The sequence below is a fragment of the Neophocaena asiaeorientalis genome, unplaced genomic scaffold (genome assembly GCF_003031525.2).
Source record: "Neophocaena asiaeorientalis asiaeorientalis breed wild unplaced genomic scaffold, Neophocaena_asiaeorientalis_V1.1 scaffold607, whole genome shotgun sequence".
Classification (NCBI taxonomy): Eukaryota; Metazoa; Chordata; class Mammalia; order Artiodactyla; family Phocoenidae; genus Neophocaena; species Neophocaena asiaeorientalis.
Window position 1 is genome coordinate 708727 of NW_020173405.1, and position 9692 is coordinate 718418.

Below are 9692 nucleotides of genomic sequence, written 5' to 3' on the forward strand. Positions count from 1 at the left end.
GAAATTCAGTGTCTTGCTCAACATATGTTTAGAGCTGTGAGGGTCCTCCATAAATTGCCTAATTTACAGTTTTCTTGCTTAAGAGAAAAAATAAGACTTAAAAACCAAGTAATCTATCAATATTTGCCCCAAACTCCTGTTATCCTATAAGAGAGAGACTCTAACCCCCAACTTTCCGTCTAGTTTTAGTTCCATAAAACTAGGTCAGCATCACCTCCCAAAATAAATTTAGGTGTCACCCAGAACCAGTTTAAAAATTTCCCAATGAGGAAGAGGTGATGCACTTCACAATCCAGTGATAGTTTATCACAGTTCCACATAGGAAATAGACACAACCTCCCCATTCTCCCATGCGCACGCTGATTACTCAAGAGTGGGCTAAGTCGACTGAGGTTGGGTGAAGAGAATTCCTCCTTTCTTATTAAGAAGTAAATAGGCTGCAGGACAAATAAGAGCTAAGATTCCTTTACAATACATTCTCTTTAGAAAACACTGTCTGATACTTTTGCATCAGCAAAGAGGCTCAGCTGAATTTCAAGCACTATAAAAATACAAACACATAGACCATTCAATAGTAAGTGCTGGCAAGGATGTGGAGAAATGAGAACCCCTGTGCATTGCTCTCAGGAGTGTAAAATGGTACATCCACTGTGGAAAACAGTTTGGTAGCTCTCTAAAAAATTAAACAGATTTTCCATGATGCAGCAATTCCACTTCCGGGTATATACTCAAGAGAACTGAAAGCAGGGACTTGAACAGATATTTGAACACTCAAGTTCACAGCAGCATTATTCATAACAGCCAAAAGGTAGAAACCAAAGTGTCCACTGTCAGATGAATAAACAAAATATATTATCCACACAATGGAATGTAATTCAGCCTTAAAAAGGAATGAAGTTCTGATACATACTACAATATAGATGAATCTTAAAAATATTATTCTAAGTGAGATAATCCAGACACAAATGGATAAATGCTGTGTGATCCACTCACATGAGATTACCTATAATAATCAAATTCATAGAGACAGAAAGTAGAATGTTGGTTGCCAAGGTCTAGAAGGAGGGAGCAATGACAATTCATTATTTAACGTATACAGAGTTTTAGTTTGGGATGACCAAAAAGTTCCGGAGATAGATAGTGATGATGGTCACACAACAATGTGAATGTCAAAAAGAGACATGTACCACAGTGTTCACTGCAGCACGATTTATGGTGGCCAGGACATGGAAACAACCTAAACGTCCACTGACAGATGAATGGATAAAGAAGATGCGGCATATATATATATATATATATACAATGGAATATTACTCAGATATAAAAAGAAACGAAATTGAGTTACTTGTAGTGAGGTGAATGGACCTAGAGTCTGTCATACAGAGTGAAGTCAGAAAGAGAAAAACAAATACCGTATGCTAATGCATATATATGCAGTCTAAAAAAAAATGGTACTGATGAACCTAGTGGCAGGGCAGGAATAAAGACACAGACATACAGAATGGACTTGAGGACAAGGGGTGGGGGGGAAGCTGGGGTGAAGTGAGAGTAGCATTGATGTATATACACTACCAAATGTAAAAGAGCTAGCTAGTGTGAAGCAGCAGCATAGCACAGGGAGATCTGCTTGGTGCTTTTCGATGACCTGGAGGGGTGGGACAGGGAGTGTGGGAGGGAGGCTCAAGAGGGAGGGGATATGGGGATGTATGTATGCATATGGCTGATCCACTTTGTTGTACAACAGAAACTAAGACTGCATTGTGAAGCAATAAAGATGTATAAAAAAATTTTTTTAATAGAATAAAAGAAACCCACAATGTGAATGTGCTCAATGCCAGGGGGACTGTACATTTTTAAATGGCTAAAATGGTAAATTTTATGTCATATTTATTTCATCAAAATTTAAAAATTAAAAGGCAAAAATACATCCCATAAAGACATTCTAAGAAGCCAAAACCTAAAGCAAATTTTTTTTTTTTTTTGCGGTACGCGGGCCCCTCGCTGTTGTGGACTCTCCCGTTACGGAGCACAGGCTCCAGACACGCAGGCCCAGCGGCCATGGCCCACGGGCCCAGCTGCTCCACGGCACGTGGGATCCTCCCGGACCGGGGCAAGAACCCGTGTCCCATAGAATAAAAAAAACCCACAATGTGAATGTGCTCAATGCCAGGGGGACTGTACATTTTTAAATGGCTAAAATGGTAAATTTTATGTCATATTTATTTCATCAAAATTTAAAAATTAAAAGGCAAAAATACATCCCATAAAGACATTCTAAGAAGCCAAAACCTAAAGCAAATTTTTTTTTTTTTTTGCGGTACGCGGGCCCCTCGCTGTTGTGGACTCTCCCGTTACGGAGCACAGGCTCCAGACACGCAGGCCCAGCGGCCATGGCCCACGGGCCCAGCTGCTCCACGGCACGTGGGATCCTCCCGGACCGGGGCAAGAACCCGTGTCCCCTGCATCGGCAGGCAGACTCTCAACCACTGTGCCAATGGGGAAGCCCCTAAAGTAAATTTTTAAAAATTCTAATACTAAAAGAACTGTCTTTCTATAAATATCATGCAAATTAGATGCCTATTAAAAAGTACCCCTTTTCAATTTGGTTAATTCTAAGTTTTAGCAAGAGACCAAATAATCAAATGAAACTAGTATGAAATGATGACTAAAAAATTAATGACCGGAAGCATAAATAGAAATTCTAAAAATAAATCTGTGTATATAAGTTAATTTACTAAAGACATCTGGGTGTTCCTTAACTGAAGGCCCAATATTACAGAACATGGTGAGCTGTTAGCATGAAAAATCATTTTGGCTAAAAATGTATGTAAATCTTTCCCCTAATTTTTTTTCTTTTTTTTTTTTTTGTGGTACGTGGGCCTCTCACTGTTGTGGCCTCTCCCGTTGCGGAGCACAGGCTCCGGACGCGCAGGCCCAGCGGCCATGGCCCACGGGCCCAGCCGCCCCACGGCACGTGGGATCCTCCTGGACCGGGGCAAGAACCCGCGTCCCCCGCATCGGCAGGCGGACTCCCAACCACTGCACCACCAGGGAAGCCCCCTTTTCCCTATTATTAAAGATCATCAGGGAAAGGAGGAGGGGCAAGATACGGATAAGGGATTATAAGGTACCAACTACTATATTAAATAAATAAGCTAGAAAGATATATTATACAGCGCAGGAGAATATTGTCAATATTTTATAATAACTTTAAATGGAGTACAAGCTATAAAAATATTGAATCACTATGTTGTACACCTGAAATTACTATAGTATTGTAAATCAACTAAATTTCAATTAAAAAAAAAAGAGGATGATTTCCCTATTATTAAAAACTGTGGGGCTTCCCTGGTGGCACAGTGGTTGAGAATCTGCCTGCCAATGCAGGGGACACGGGTTCGAGCCCTGGTCTGGGAAGATCCCACACGCCGTGGAACAACTGGGCCCGTGAGCCACAACTACTGAGCCTGCGCGTCTGGAGCCTGTGCTCCACAACAAGAGAAGCCGCGATAGTGAGAGGCCGGCGCACCGAGATGAAGAGTGTTCCCCGCTTCCCACAACTAGAGAAAGCCCTCGCGCAGAAACGAAGACCCAACACAGCCATAAATAAATAGATAGATAGATAGATAGATAGATAAATGAAACTGTGATCTAGCTCCACCATGTGTTAGCATGTGAATTAACTGCTAGGCTAGATTTGGGCATCAAAAACTAATGAATGGGCTTCCCTGGTGGTGCAGTGGTTGCGAGTCCGCCTGCCAATACAGTGGACACGGGTTCGTGTCCCGGTCCGGGAAGATCCCACATGCCGCAGAGCTTGCGCGTTCGAAGCCTGTGCTCCGCAACGGGAGAGGCCACAACAGTGAGAGGCCCGTGTACCGCAAAAAACTAATGAAGTATATATACTTAGGAAATAAAATGTGATAATAAAAAAACTGACACATCCCCGTATCTGTTAACAAAAAGAATTTTGTCTCCCAAAACAGAAAAGGCAGTATCAAGCAAGAGAATGGTTAGATGATAGAAATTATTTTCCGTAACAGCCCAGGTCCTATTCTTTTCTCTTGGATAAATAAGTTTTAAGTAAACTTATAGTAAAATGTGGCTCAGTCAAAATGGACAAGGCGTATTATTTTTCCATAATAACCTTCACTTCCACAACTACTGCGCTCGCGGGCCTCAACTAGAGCCCGCATGCCACAACAGAGAGACCACACGCGCCTCAATGAAAGATCCCACCTGCCTCAATGAAAATCCTACGTGCCACAACTGAGACCCAATGCAGCGATAGATAGATAGGTAGGTAGGTAGAAAGAAAGAAAAAAATGAAAGAAAGAAAAGAAGGAAAAGAAAGAAAAGAAAAGAGAAGAGAAGAGAAAAGAAAAGAAAGATAGATCATGGGGAACTCCCTGGCGGTCCAGTGGTTAGGACTCCACGCTTTCACTGCCCAGGGTCCGGGTTCAATCCCTGGTCAGGGAACTAAGATCCCGCACGCCATGCGGCACGGCCAAAAAAATAAAATAAAATAAAAATAAAGTGACCATGAAACAAAAATTTAAAGTACCTAAAATGGGACAGTTAGTTCTTTAGAACAAAAAGGAAAATGACCAAGATGATCATGTCCGCCATAAAACAGTAAATATAAAAATGGTAGATCCCTTTTAATCTTTTTAAACACAGAGAAGGAAGAAAAACTGAACTGAGACAATTCAGAAGGTGAGCCCTGGGACTTCCCTGGCGGTCCAGCGGGTAAGACTCCACACTCCCAATGCAGGGAGCCCGGGTTCGATCCCTGTTCGGGGAGCTAGATCCCACATGCATGCCTCAACTAAGAGTCCGCATGCCACAGTTAAAAAAAAAAAAAAGACCCCCACGTGCTGCAACAAAGATCCTGCGTGCCCCAACAAAGATCCTGTGTGCCGCAACTAAGATCTACTGCAGCCAAAACAAATAAAAATGAATAAGTAAATATTAAAGAAACACACACACGCACTACAGGAAACTAACTTAAAAAAAAAAAAAGATGAGCCCAATGTTAGACAAGAAAATGACTTCTGGGATTTGTACCACAATGTATTTATTCCCGATTTTCTTATCTCTGATGCTGTCTTGGTAAAGGAGGGGTGGTGTGGAGAGAAATGGGGATCTCTCTTTGTAAGGAAGGAGGCCATAATCCAAGGCAGAAAATCCGCAGTCAAGGAAACAGCTGGAAGGTATCCCTCCAGAGATATGCTATCCAACATGGTAGCCAATAACCACAGGTAGTTACTTAAATTGAAATTAATCGAGATTAAGTAAAACTGAAAATTCAGTTCCTCAGTAGTCTTAGCCACAGTTCAAGTGTTTAGCAGCCACATGTAGTTAGTGACTTTTGTAGTGAAGAATCACAGATACAGAACTTTTCCATTATCACAAAAACTATACTGCTATAGAAATTAAACTATGTTGAGTAAACTTTTAAATTCTCATGACCTCTTGAGCCACCACGGTAGTAGCTATAGTAAAATGAACTAATAAATGGAAAAGAAACTTAAGGGAACATGAGCCAGGATACAAAGGCCAATCCCAACTCTGTGTGCGCATTCTTCACTGCCAATCTCCAAGGATTCTTTTTTTTAATTAATTTATTCATTTGGCTGCGTTGGGTCTTCGTTGTTGTGCGCAGGCTTTCTCTAGTTGCGGCAAGCGGGGGCTACTCTTCATTGCGGTGTGCAGCCTTCTCATTGCGGTGGCTTCTCTTGTTGCGGAGGAGTATGGGCTCTAGGCACGCGGGCTTCAGTAGTTGTGGCGCGTGGGCTCCAGAGCGCAGGCTCAGTAGTGTGGCGCACAGGCCCAGTTGCTCCGCGCATGTGGGATCCAACCGGACCACATGGGCTCGAACCCGTGTCCCCCACACTGGCAGACAGATTCCTAACCACTGCACCACCAGGGAAGTCCCAATCTCCAAGGATTATTGCTACAAGAGTATCCCCATAGAACAGAGTACCAACGTAGCCTGAGAAAAAGAACACAGAAAAGGAACAGAGAAGTACAGTTTTATGATATAGTAAAGTTAAAATGCATACACAAGACATCCGGGATGCAGATTCTCAGAATAAATTAGTAAAATTACAAAGAGCCTAACCCACTGTGAGTACAGTGACCTTGCCTCAGTGATCAACTAGCACCATCTACCTGTCATGTTACATATTCTTACAGAACCAGTTCTTTAAACAGCTGCATAATAGCCCATCGAAATGGAATCACACGATTTCTCTCAACATCTTCATAAAATTGGCTTTTGCCTTTTTATTTCTGTATTTTAAAAATTTAATACTGAAATATAGCACGAAAATCTTTACACCTCTTAATACATAATGCTAAAATTTTCCCATTGCTACCAGAAATGTTTAAAAACACTAAATTCTTCAGTCTCACCAACATATTGGAGAACTGTGACCTAATCACTATGAATACCTCATTATTACTACACAGCTGAAATTCTTTGCTTACTAAAGAAACACTTTTCATAGTTTTATCATCTGTATTTCTTCCTGAGTGACTCATCTGCTTAGGGTCCTAACTAAACTGACCTCTGATGATGACTACACATTGCATAAACTGTCAGAATTCTGATCATTATTATGTGGATATAGCTCCTTAATTATTCAGCTTTTGTGTATGTGTATTTTAATTCTGTATTCTTAAATGCAATATTATTTGTTTTGAACAATTTAATTTTCATTTTGATTTAACCACATATTTATGAAATTCTTTGCTCATTCTTTCTTGCATCTCAGATTTTTCTGCCTAAAGTTAATCCTTTCGTTTCTTTCTAATGGCAAACTTACTGTTTGCTAAAAATTCTTTATTCTTTCAACTAGGATAAGAATCTGGGTTGACAAATACTTCCTGTCAGCACACTGAGGTTATTTCATTATCTTTCGGCTTCCACTGTTGCTAGTCAGAAATCATCTAGAATCTCTTTTGAAGGTAATCCCAATCCTCATCCCGTTGTAAGATGTCTTCTTTGTCTGGTTTTCTACAGTTTCACTCCGTAGTGTGTGTTTAGTGCACATTTCCTTTTATTCAGTACATTTACCATTCACTGGGCTAAGGACTGTCATCTTTCAGTAGTGGCAAATTCTCAGTTATTATCTCTTCAGGTATTGTCTCTGTCCCATTGTCTACCTCCTATCCTACACAGAGACGCAGACTAAATGTACGCTAATCCTTAAATCTCTTACACTCTTCTGAATTTTTCTCATTTTTCCTCCCTGACTTATCTTTCTTCTGACTTATCTTCCATTTCACTAATTCCTTCTTCACTTATACTTATTCTGTGGTTAAAACCACCCACCAGGTTTTTAATTTTGTTTATAATTTTCATTTATACAATTTCTATTTGTTGCCATGTCACATTTAAAGTTTCCTACTCCCTAAAGATTTTCAAGCTTGACGTATTTCTTTAAACATAGTACGGGTAGTTGTTTTACAGTCTATGATAATTCAAAAATCTCAAGTCTTTGCAGGTGTATTTCTGATGTTTCTCATAGTTCTAGCTCAAACTCATGGTTCTCGTTCCCATGTATGCCTGATTGTCTTTTACTGTATGCTGGTCATTTTACATCAAAACACTGTTTTAAATATGAGACCTATTATCTGGGAACAATACCTGCCTGGGATCACCATAATCCAAAGCTTTAGGTTCCTCGAATCACCCAGAGATGGTAACCCAGACCACAAATAGGGATGCAAGCTGGCTTATTTCTTAATCAGCCTTAACCAATTTGAGGTCTCAACTTATTGAGGGGAAGGGTCTATCTGTCCCCTGAATTTTGTGCAGATTCTGGGTTTTGATTTCAGCCTCTCATCTCACACGGTTTTCAAAACTCAAGTTCATATGGTGAAATTGGCAGATGCCCTTAGGGCAAAAGAGATTCCCACTTCTACCATTAGTTCCCATTTTCCTTTTTTTTTTTTTTTTAATTTTGCCTGCGCCACAGAACTTGCAGGATCTTAGTTCTGGTCAAAGCCATGCCCCCTGCAGCAGAAAAGTGAGGCGTCCTAACCACAGGACCGCCAAGGAACTCCCCCATTTTCCTTTTAATATTAGCTTCTCATAATAGCTCTTCAAAATTCCTATCTTATCAACTTTTTGGTATTTTTACAAAAGTTTTGTTTTATAATTCTAGAACATTCTTATTAGTCCCACCAACTCTGGGAACCACAACTGACTTATAATAGTCTTCTATTTTCAAGAACAATTTATGAATTAGCCAGAACTATCTTACACTACAAGATTACAAATACCCAATTCAAACCACCACAAGTGAACAAAGGAATTTTTATTGTTTTATTTAACTATTCAGCCTAAACACTGCACTCATTCTATACACAGCTAGATCAAGGAACACAAGAGATAATCATTAGAGTTCTCTCTATTCCCTCCCTGCAGGCCTCACTTCTCGAGCAGATAGGTTTCTTTCCTAAGACAATGATGGCCACACGCATCTTTATGCTTACCACACACCTATACTGTGATCCTAGAGGCAGCGTACTATCATATCTTCCTGCTATTTTTTGCACAAAAATTCTGGGGATTTGTGTCACGGGCCTATCCCAAGCCCACGTGGCTAGTCATTACAAGATTACCTGGGATACACTGTTATTGGCAGTCTAGCCAGAACCACGTGGAATAGGAAGGTAAGCAGTTAAAAGGCAAAGCAGGACACTGTTATCAGGAGAAAAGGGTTGATAAAGTGTGCCAGTACACAAAAATAATAGCTACCAGAGTCCGTTCCATTTTCTTTCCCATTTTTTCAATTTCCTTAATTCTTCAATTCTGAACTTTTTTTTGACTTCATCTTTTGTCTCCCTGATTTGATTTTAATTCTCCTTTAAGTTCAAAGCTGAACTTAATTGGCCTGTTGCTGTTTCATCTTTTTATCTTTTATCCTGTCAGCTACAGTTTAATAGAAGCAATGCCTTCTTTTATGTCTCTGAAAACAGACTCCAGCCATTCTTTAAAATCTTCTTGTGTTTCTTATTGGAGATCCATTTCAGGGATTAGGTGTATCTGTGTCCTTACCGCACTGATCCATTCTACCTCAAAATAAGCCCATAATTAATTTCATGTAAGTGTTTTTATTTGACCACACTTTTGCTTTTAATTTATTGATCCTTGCCGTTAATGATGAACAGCAAAACAATAAAAAGAAATTTTACAGTGAGTCAAAGAGAACTCTAAAATACTTTCAGGGACCTTCCTGGTGGCGCAGTTGTTAAGAATCCGCCTGCCAATGCAGGGGGGGCACAGGTTCCAGCCCTGGTCCGGGAAGATCCCACATGCTGCAGAGCAACTAAGCCCATGCGCCACAACTACAGGGCCTGCGCTCTAGAGCCCACATGCCACAACTACTGAAGCCCACGCACCTAGAGCCCGTGCTCCGCAACGAGAAGGCACCGCAAGGAGAAGCCCATGCACCACAATGAAGAGTAGCCCTGGCTCGCCACAACTAGAGAAAGCCCACGTGCAGCAACGAAGACCCAAGGGAGCCAAAAATAGATAAATAAAATAAATTAAAACACTTTCACACAGGCCATCATCACTCTAACAAAAAATTGAGATTCTCAATATTTCTGATTATGTTGATTTCTAAAATATTCTAAATTTTCAATGTGTTTCTGCTTCAAATTAAGGATCAGGTCAG

At 40.5% G+C, this 9692-nt stretch overlaps 1 protein-coding gene across 6 annotated transcripts in view; it reads right to left on the minus strand.

Moving 5' to 3' along the window:
• The window catches only part of GTF2I (general transcription factor IIi), a 102000-nt gene that overhangs the window by 77553 nt on the left and 14755 nt on the right, over positions 1-9692 (minus strand). The window lies entirely within an intron of this gene.